We start from the raw sequence: 10,885 nt of genomic DNA on the forward strand, positions 1-10,885 counted from the left end.
TGTAGACATTCTCTGACTTGCTTCCCATGGTGTATATCAGGCTGCTCACCTGCATGGTGCCCTCTTCTTTGTCTAGCTTAGTGGCAGTCCTGAGTCTCATAAAGCACTGTTTCCAATCTAGCCACTCTCCTGGCCTATCAAATAAAAAGTTTGTCAGAGGATTGAATTTGGCCATAACTTCTCTTGTTCACTTCTGACACCATGTAAATGAACACAACGGCTTCTGTAAGCTTTTAGCTATTTTTAATGGTTGCTGCCAACAGCCCAACAACCTATAGATAGTTTTCACATGACGTCACAGAGTCGGGGATTTCCTAGTGGCGGCCATCTTGCGGGTCAAGCTTAACATACGGGTCACTGAGCACACATTGTAACGCACGAGTATAAAGTCTTCAAAAGAACCCAAGCAGGCTATTTAAAGCTAGCAATGGTGCACACCTGTTGTATTCATGGCTGTCGTAATAGGTCAGATGATGACATCAAGTGGAGCTTTTATGGAATTCCCACTGTACGGGAGCACGAAGGCAAGCAAACAAAGAAACTCAGCATACAAAGGAGAAATCTATGGCTTGCAAGAATCAACCGCAAGGATTATCAGCCTTCCAAACACAGCAAAGTCTGCTCCGATCATTTTATAAGTGGTAAGTTGTTTAAATAAACAATCAATTGTGTTTAAGTTTGTTTTTGGAAACCAAAACATCATGTAAACAATCTCTTGAGAATGCCTAACTGGAACCGCTGAGTGTACGTTTACATTGTAATGTGCACTTAATATCGCTCATTTGTCACGTTTCTATTTGACACTTGTCACTTCACTCACGCAAGGGTCATTTTTGAAAAACATTTTAGGTCTATTCTGTATGCAGGGATGCAAACAGCGCGCCTTTTGGCAGATGCCGCCTTTTTCACGGCTGAATCGCGCAGATCCAATTTTTTTTTTAGGGGGGGCGTTGGAGTGTCTGATTATAATTTCAAAGTAAATTCTGTATTAAAATTACTAAATAAGCAAATCCGTTACAGTCCATGAAACATAGGACGTATAAGGATGAGAAAAAAACAATGAATCGGAAAGCTGCGCACATTTGCGCAGCTTCGTGCAAATGTGCACAGCTTTCCGATGCAAAGTAATATTGCACAGTATTCATAATAGTCTTAAATCAACTCGATATTATACACACACATATATTTATATGCAGTGTTGAGAGCTCTAAAATTCCAATGTTTACATACCTTGGCTGTAATTAGGACACGACTGTCACTTGTTTTTATATGGTGGACTTCACGGACCCAGCCACAGACAAAATAATTGTATGACTCCAGCGACTTGTATGCTTTGAGGTCGTCAAGTGTGTAGGCACTTTTACTATTCACGAAATAGTTCACAATATCAGGGTATGATATGGATGGCAGCCCTGCATAGTCACTTGAAAATGCATCTTTGTCCACTTCGTAGGGGTCAATTCCCATAATCAAGGCCAGTTTGACTGCATACCGTTGTCGTGAGATGTCGTCCAATGTATCCATATACTTGTGTTTGCTTGATTTTGCCGACATTGATCTTTATTTTAGAAAACTGACTATATAACTTTATAAATTCGTCCGAGATAACATAGCTGGTAATGGCGATGGTCCTTTGTTTGCCCCACAATATGGCGGCTGGAGGGCGTTCCCCGGAATGCCGTGACGTCAGTGAAAACTATCTATATGCAGCCCATATGAACTTTATCAGGTTGCACTCATTTTACCATATAACCCACAGTATATGCACAAGCACACTGAACTACAATATATGACAAGATCAAACTCAGGTTACCCAGAGTGCCAGTCTTCTTAAAGCTTATACGCAGAGCAATGGCCTCACTTTCATTTATAAATCCCTTGAGACCTCAAGAATGGCACAGGAATAGGTTTAAGCATCAACAATAAATCTAATATAGTAATTTTTACGATTAAAGTGATTTCTATAGGTAGCGGTCTGAGTGAATGACCTTGACGTCCATAACGTCACAGCAGGAAGTCTATCGGTCTCATCACCATTTCCACTATACTAAAACGCAGAGCTGACTGCAACTCCAATCCTCCATTTTGAGCTAATTTATCACCATGCCATGTAGATGTCTTGCTGGCTGGTACAGCAACATGACAGAAGCTGGATTTACGTTGCATTCATGGCCCAAGAATGTTCAAACTGCAAAGATTTGGATGCATTTTGCGAGAAGTTCACGGGCACATTGGGCGGCTACAAAGTGGTCTCTTCTCTGCTCTGCACATTTTACTGAAGACTCGTATGATACCTCTGATCTGTTGAGGAGCGTTGGCTATAAGCCCGTATTGAAAGAGGGTGTGTTACCAACAATTAAAGAAAAAGAAAACAAGAAAAGGAAAGTATTTATTTCATTTTATTTTTTTAAAGCGAGTTCAGTTGCACCAGTTCTCCTGGAGTGTGAGCCGAGGGTTGTTGGTAAAACCCGGGACAGAACAGGATGAGACATATCTCTTGGGCAGTGACCTCCCTGCAGTTGTTTCTAAAACCGGTGACCTCCCGTTCCGTCCCGGGTTTTAGTAATTGCCTGAGTTGAGCAGTAATGGTGGAGTACACAGTATGGAGAGAATGAGTGTAGCAGCCTTTTGATTTTCTCCACTGGGTATTGCTGCCATCTCACCCTTATGTGGAAGAAGCGAATGAATGGAGAACTGAACGAACAACTGAAAGTCAGATTGTTTTAAAGCAATCGGCCACAAGCTCGGCCTTCAAGAAGCGAGAACACAGATAGGTAAGCTCCACCTCTCATTTGGATATAAAACAACAAAAACAGGGGCGGCACGGTGGTGTAGTGGTTAGCGCTGTCGCCTCACAGCAAGAAGGTCCTGGGTTCGAGCCCCGGGGCCGGCGAGGGCCTTTCTGTGCGGAGTTTGCATGTTCTCCCCATGTCCGCATGGGTTTCCTCCGGGTGCTCCGGTTTCCCCCCACAGTCCAAAGACATGCAGGTTAGGTTAACTGGTGACTCTAAATTGACCGTAGGTGTGAATGTGAGTGTGAATGGTTGTCTGTGTCTATGTGTCAGCCCTGTGATGACCTGGCGACTTGTCCAGGGTGTACCCCGCCTTTCGCCCATAGTCAGCTGGGATAGGCTCCAGCTTGCCTGCGACCCTGTAGAAGGATAAAGCGGCTAGAGATAATGAGATGAGATGAGACAACAAAAACAACACTCGTTGTTTACCTGCATTTAGATTAATACATGTAACTTGTTGTGGTATTTTCCCTGTGGGTGGGTGGAGCACAGAGGACGTGTTGGGGTTCACCCAGAAAGAGACCCCGATTCCTTCATGAGCCACCCTCGGATCCGGGACGAATGATAGAACGAGAGAAACAGACAAGGGAACACCTGAGTTGTTCACATGCCAGTTTATTCGCACAGTCACTTCGTCAAAGATGAAAGATTACAAACACCTTTTATAACAAATCATAATCTCTCCAAACGGCTATTGTGTCTGTCAAATGTGTGTGTGTGTTTGTATGTGACCTCAGAGAGGGGTGTGTGTGTGTGTGTCTGTCTATGGGAGGGTGTGAGTGAGTGACATCTTTTTGATATCTGTGTCTATGTGCTAGGTCGGCAAATCACATCTTAATTCCATATGTATGTGTGTGTGAATGAAACCTTCAATAATAAGCAAAATAATATTTCAGCAATTCAGCAATTTCATTTACGTACGTCAAAGCGCGTGAGATGTTTTTACGACAATGTTTTAAACAAAGACTATGTTTGGTCTAACAAAGAAGTGTTCTTCTCCACTGGACGAAGGTCAGGCTACACAGGAACAGTTTAAAATCACTGCCATAGTATATGCAATAGTCCAAAATAATAAAGGATCTTAAAAAGCTCTAAAATATACACTATAATATATAATATAAGAGTCTTAACTCTTTGTTCAGCAAAAAGGCTACCATTACATCCAACATTAAAGTGTGTGTGTGGGTCGATCTGACACTAAAACAGACCTTGGTGGGTCCTTCAGACACTTCTCTGTTCAAAATACACATTTCATAAACAAAATGTTCCCAAACAATGTCCAGCCGGACCTAAGGTCGTTTCAACTAATATAATTCACTGAATTCTTAACTAAACTTACATATGTCTACATATATCTTGATTTAACCTACTGATTCTGATTCATATTCTGATCATAACCTACGTATAATAAAATTTGACCTAACAATCCCCCCCTTTGATAATAGTATCACTATTATCAAATCCTAGCATCCTCATGATCATATATGTGATTACATCGAGAATTAATCCTGAGTTAATCTTTGCCCTTCTTGACGTATATTGGTGCTCAGAGGGCGGGCATGCCCAATCAGCCCTCGTCCCACCTCACCAGAGCTTAGAGAAACTCAAAACCTCTTAATTCCCAGATACACCCTACTTCCTTCAGAGTAATTTGTTCTAAAACAGTGAGGGGAAAAATGAAATTAGAAGACATATCGACCTATAGTGAGAACAGAGTCCTGTAAGAATACAGAGTTTCAGAGCATAGAGATGTGTAATAATAGTAGAAAATGGCATCAGATGAAAGACATAACACATTCGTGTGGTGTGCGCTTGTGCAGTTCAGTTAGCGAAGTTAGTCCAGAAGATGTTGTCTAGAAGTCCAGCTCGAGCGGGTAACCCTGCTCCAAGCAATGAAGTCCAGCTCGAGCGGGTAATCCTGCTCCGAGCAATGAAGTGGTCCAGAAGGCTCGGGCGGGTAACCCTGCCCCGAGCAAAGATGAAGCAGTCACGAAGGCTCGGGCGGGTAGCCCTGCCCCGAGCAACAATGAAGCCACAAAACCCGTGATGAGGACTGTCATGGTTGTAGTGAGGATGATTGGTTCCAAATGGGGCACAAGATCTCTTCCCCTCTTTGTTCACAACGTCTTGAGGATTCTCAGTCGAATCTGTGCAGAGCTCAGAAATAGAGAGAGAGAGACAGAGAGAGAACACTGGCCAGAGGGAGACTAGATAGGGACACAAAAAGCATTAATAGCAGCAAACTTGTTATTGTAACACAACTTTGTTATGGAGCCTTCTTCAATCGAGTGGCATGGATCCACTGTGGAAAAAGATCAGTTAAAACAGCAGCAAAAGTAATGGCGACTATGTCTGCAGGCCCATTATATTGTTTTCCCAATTGTCCAAATCATTACTTTAAAAGTCACACCAGCACTTGTCTCCCACGTGAAAGGGGTGTGTGGTGGAGATAATATTGTATTATTGACCTTGGTACAAATTTTATGCAACTTACCTATAAGGGCTGCAGAATACTCATCCATATGCATTTTCAAATCAGAGGTACCCGGAGCCGGAGTTCCCTTCTTCCAGGGGAGAGTCTTCCAAAAATAATTTCTTGGTGTCATGCGAATTTCAGCCAGAATGAATTATGGATTACAGAAGCAAACCTGTGTCCTGCATGACCTTAATTAATTTGTCTTTCAATGTTCGATTAGTACGTTCTACGATACCACAGGATTGAGGAATGTGAAAACACCAGTTTAGCTTAGAGATACTTACAAAGGTTTTGTGTGACTTTTGAGGTGAAAGGGGTACCTTTGTCGGAATCTATGGCATTTTGAAACCCCATAACTATAACAATAATTATTATTGATTTCTTATTATCTTATTGTTATTTTATTGTTTGTTTTTCTTTTTTACTGTCCAGTGTTCTTAGGTACCTTGAAAGGCACTTATAAATAAAATGTATTATTATTATTATTATTATTATTATAACTAGGTATCAAAACGAGTAACTACCTTCGCGTTCTCTCGAGAACAGGGAAAAACTTCTACCCATTTAGAGAATCTGTCCACAATCAAGATGACAAAAATCAAATGAGAAAGAAAGAAAGAGCGTATGTCTCATGCAGAATATCAGGCTGATATTAATTGAACACACAGAATAACCACAGAGGTGTGATAATATTATAAATTATAAAACAAGAACCGTCTGAGGGTTTAGAACAAAAACCACCAATAAAGATCCCTAGAGGGCTGGAGGGAAGAGATCAGACCTGATACTAGTAGTATGTACGATTTTTAGACAGACAATATCATCCCAAGTGTCATCCCGAGAATTAAGGAGGCGTGCGAGAGCGCGACCTACATTATCAAAAGAGGATGTGACACGAATTTCGAGATTGTTAATTAATTTAATGGGTCTGTCAATTTTGCAACCATCAAAGCACATGCGGAGACAGCCCCCAGAAACGCAAGTAAGCCTTGAGCAACAATGTCTAATGTTTTAATGTTTTGGATAAAAACGCACAATGATGCATTCCCCCCCCCCCCGTTCCCCAGAGGCCGTGCCCCGGTGTCCACAGGCATAGAGGTGGAAGGGCTTGAAGTGAGCAGGTGACCCAGGGGCGGAACAAAGGGTGCTTCTGAGGGAGTGATAAGCGACCACCATAGCATCAGTCCAGGTCAAAGGATGTTGCAGTGGAGGAGGTTTTGTGTCTAGAATGACAGCCTTGAGAAAGTTCAAAACTTCAAAAGTTCAAATACTTAAGTGTCCATGCAATATTGCAGCTTGGTTCTGGAAACCTTAAAGCCCTTATGCGCCAGATGTTGGAGCAGGCGCAAGTGTCAGTGTCTTGGCAGATTTCTGGTGACTCAGCAGACACCAGAACACACAGACCACAGAGTCCTGAGGGAGGGAGAAGGTCACAGAGCACGTTATGAATTACAGCTGAAAAAAACAGCAGGAGAGTCAAATGAAACCTTGAGTCCAAACGCTATCTCCTCATGTGCGTGAAAAAAAGGCAGAACAGAGATCATTAATGGCAGGAACCTGTGATATTACAGAAGAAACAATCAATTCACAAACAATCAAATCTTACGTAAATCTTGTGTAAAATGTCTCACCACGCCTTGCTCGAGAAGAGACTGTAGGATGACATCCAGAGAGAGAGGTATTGCTTATTAAATCATATTCTGTGTAGTTTCATGTCAATTTAAGTGCAACAAAATGCGGAAAGGTTCAAGGACAATGAGTACTTATACAAGCCAATGTATCATAATCATGATAATTTATGAAGTTTTTTCTTAATGGTTAAACAAAGATAAACCCAAGTCTCCGATTTATAAGCAAAAAGTTATTCAAGTAAACGTTTAACTGTTTCTTGCTGAAAAAAATTATGGTTAACTAAATACATTAAAAGCCTATCCATTCCATATCCTCTGTGGTTTTTAAAGGCAAAAGTATGGAGGTTTAAAACTCAGCAAACAGTTAATCAGAGCATTTCATATCAATAGTTCGGAATTAGGAGGAACATGTTTAAGCTTAGCCTCATAAGTAGCAATAAGTTTAAAGAAAGATAAGGAGATAAAAAACAGGGCAAATTGAAATGACAAACAATTTCACTGAATGTAATTTGAATAAAATTGAATAGCTGATAAGTACTCTTTTGTTGGATTCGATATGTGACAGAGACTCAAAATACATTTTTAATTCAATTAACAGTATTAATGGGAATGAGAATTGGTTGTCTTGGACATTTTGACTATGTATATGGAATTTACCTAATAATATAAAGAGATTACTTATTAAATTTATTATTGTGAGAAAGTGCCAAAAATAATGATTTTCTCTGCCCATTGCAGATTTCTGTGTGTCCTTGCCTGCTGTTCTTGCATGAGTTGTTTATAGTATAGCTATCTGTAACAGTCTGGGAGTCTTATCTCAATGCTGACTGAGAAAAGAGACAAAGCATATTGCTACGGAACAATTATTCAAAATATTATTTATAATAGGACGACAATTATTCAAAAAATGTCAAAAATGAAGTAAAAAGCGGGTTAGCTCGCTGTTGAACTAATTTCATGCTTCCCAGGCAAGATAAGTCCACATTTCGCTAAAACGCGTCAGAAACAGGAGTATATAGGATATTTAAAGGTTAGAATTACATATGATTAATAAAAATACCACTACACCAGCGGCGGTGAGAGCGCTGAATCCTAACCACTAGACCACCACACGATCAGTTTAAAATGTTTTAGATCAACATTAAACATTAGGTTAAACATTAAACTTTTCGGCATTTCCATTCACACGTAGGGTAAATATATTTGATGCCTTTTATTATGCCTTTAATATTTTAAAAATGATTCCTGATAAATATCTTCAAATCTGAAAGTGATATTTGATTTGGCTGAATTAATCAAACTCTAAGCCTTAAATATATTTCTTCTGTTTTTACCATGTCTGTTTAATTTAAGTGAATGTTTTAAAATGGTTTTTGTGTTGTATTTGCTTGTACAGTTATTTCATTATTTAAGGTCTGAACGCACAGAATTACGGCCCAAATCTGATGAGACGAGAGTTTTGCCCTAAAGAGCTGTTTTTTCTTTTATCCAGTGCGCATGCCCAGTTCACAAGCATCATGGGAACTGGAGTTCTCATGTTATTTTGAAAACTTCGTATCCATCATTTATAAGATCTAGACATGAAACTGCATTAATAGCTGCACTATTAATTATTAAAACACATTAATAGTCTTGTAGAGTGCTCGCGGACCACTCGTGACTTTCCTGATAACCTTCCAGTTACAAGTTTCAGACTATCAACACACAAGGAATATAAAATAAAATGCAGATGATCTACTCACCAAACGCTGAAACTAATTGATTAAGAAGCAGATTTTTCCTCTGATGATGTTAAGGGAAGAGGATCTCTTCTCTTGGGTTTCTAACAGTGATGAGATTCACAAACGATTCGGATCTTTTTCGGGACGAAACATAAATGACTCGATCGAGCGAATCGATACAGACGCATCAACGGCATTTGTTGAGTTCATGCACACGTAATGGTTTGAGGAAAGTTCATACTTTAATTTCATGCAGCATGAAAGTGTGATTATTGTTTACAATTTGAAAACAGGAATACAAATAAGGTTTCCGTAGTTTCTGAGTCAAGAATCAAGAGTGAATCAAGTAAATTGATTCACACGCATGCGAGTTTGTTCTAAAGATTCAGTGAAGCTTTCGTTGAGATTAAAATGCACAATATACAGAATGTCCGTATTTTATACGGATTTGATTCAATAAACATAGTATATAGGCGTACAAATAAAGGTATACGGATTCAAAAAAACCTTCAATATTTATTTAGAGCTATAATCAATTCCCACAATGATAAAAGAGCACATAACATTTACACTTTGTAGTTTTTTGTCAAACACTGAAGCTTTGTATTCATTCTTAAAGTTTATTGAATAAAAAGTACCTGGGATATATCATTGTTAATTATCATTCAAATTTTAGGTAAATCATTTTAATTTGCATCTTATAAGGACTTTATAAGGGAAATAAGGATTTTGGAAGTTGGTTATACAGGTTTGATTGACCAAAGGTTTAACATTTATGCACACCAGGAACACAGTTCTTACTGTTCATGTCCAGAGTACTGATTTGTTGTTTCATTATTTTGTGCATATCCAGTAATGCCTTATATAAATGCTAAAACAATTAAAGATACATTACACAGCTCCCAGAGATTGCAAATACCTGGATGAGGATAAATCAAAACTGAGCCGGCCAAATTGTCTAGAATCTGTGTAAACTACATCCAATCCCGTGGATTTTTTCTCGGGGTCCGGGTACCTTAATACAATAATACAATTAATATAATACAATTAATATAATACAATTTCCCCCCCATGGTGGCTGCACGAAGGAACCAAAGATTAAAAGCGCGCTCTTCTCGTGACAGCTCTCCCGTGGAGTGTCTTCACGAGGCTCACCGTCCCGTAAACAAATTACAAGGTTTACCAGTCCAATCCCGTGGCTCTACCAGCCCCGTCTCGTCCCGTAAACAAGGGTCTAAAAAGTCTAAAATCTAAAAAGTCTACGAGGTTCCCCAAAACGTCCCGTGCCTCTACACGAGGTTTACCAACCTGAATTATAATGGGTCTCTTTTCTTTTTTGAAATTACTACCAACCAGGCGGAAGTCTAACCAATCAAATTATAAATTAAAATTAAAATAATTTACTCACCTGGTTGGCAGTATCCCACTTCTGACACCAAATTGTTGGGGTTCACCCAGAAAGAGACCCCGATTCCTTCATGAGCCACCCTCGGATCCGGGACGAATGATAGAACGAGAGAAACAGACAAGGGAACACCTGAGTTGTTCACATGCCAGTTTATTCGCACAGTCACTTCGTCAAAGATGAAAGATTACAAACACCTTTTATAACAAATCATAATCTCTCCAAACGGCTATTGTGTCTGTCAAATGTGTGTGTGTGTGTTTGTATGTGACCTCAGAGAGGGGTGTGTGTGTGTCTATGGGAGGGTGTGAGTGAGTCACATCATTTTGATATCTGTGTCTATGTGCTAGGTCGGCAAATCACATCTTAATTCCATATGTATGTGTGTGTGAATGAAACCTTCAATCATAAGCAAAATAATATTTCAGCAATTCCATTTACGTACGTCAAAGCGCGTGAGATGTTTTTACGACAATGTTTTAAACAAAGACTATGTTTGGTCTAACAAAGAAGTGTTCTTCTCCACTGGACGAAGGTCAGGCTACACAGGAACAGTTTAAAATCACTGCCATAGTATATGCAATAGTCCAAAATAATAAAGGATCTTAAAAAGCTCTAAAATATACTATAAGTAATATATACTATAATATATAAGAGTCTTAACTCTTTGTTCAGCAATAAGGCTACCATTACATCCAACATTAAAGTGTGTGTGTGGGTCGATCTGACACTAAAACAGACCTTGGTGGGTCCTTCAGACACTTCTCTGTTCAAAACAACTTTGATGAACAACTTCCGGTGCGCTGCTCGGCTGCGAACCGCGTCCTGAACACGCTCTCGCTTTAAGTTTGTCTCAAGTT

General features: G+C 39.7%; 1 long non-coding RNA gene across 2 annotated transcripts; it reads right to left on the reverse strand.

Annotated features, from left to right (window-relative positions):
- Positions 1-3,391: 3,391 nt before the first annotated feature.
- On the reverse strand, positions 3,392-9,028 carry LOC132884957 (uncharacterized). 2 transcript variants are annotated; one of them, XR_009654514.1, is made up of 3 exons: positions 8,642-9,028; positions 6,900-6,920; positions 3,392-6,681 (listed from the first exon to the last, which is right to left on the reverse strand). It is a non-coding gene; the product is annotated as an uncharacterized LOC132884957 (long non-coding RNA). The 2 variants fall into 2 exon arrangements; XR_009654513.1 differs by lacking the exon at positions 6,900-6,920.
- Positions 9,029-10,885: the final 1,857 nt, after the last annotated feature.

This window comes from Neoarius graeffei, chromosome 4, assembly GCF_027579695.1.
Source record: "Neoarius graeffei isolate fNeoGra1 chromosome 4, fNeoGra1.pri, whole genome shotgun sequence".
In the NCBI taxonomy this organism is placed as follows: domain Eukaryota; kingdom Metazoa; phylum Chordata; class Actinopteri; order Siluriformes; family Ariidae; genus Neoarius; species Neoarius graeffei.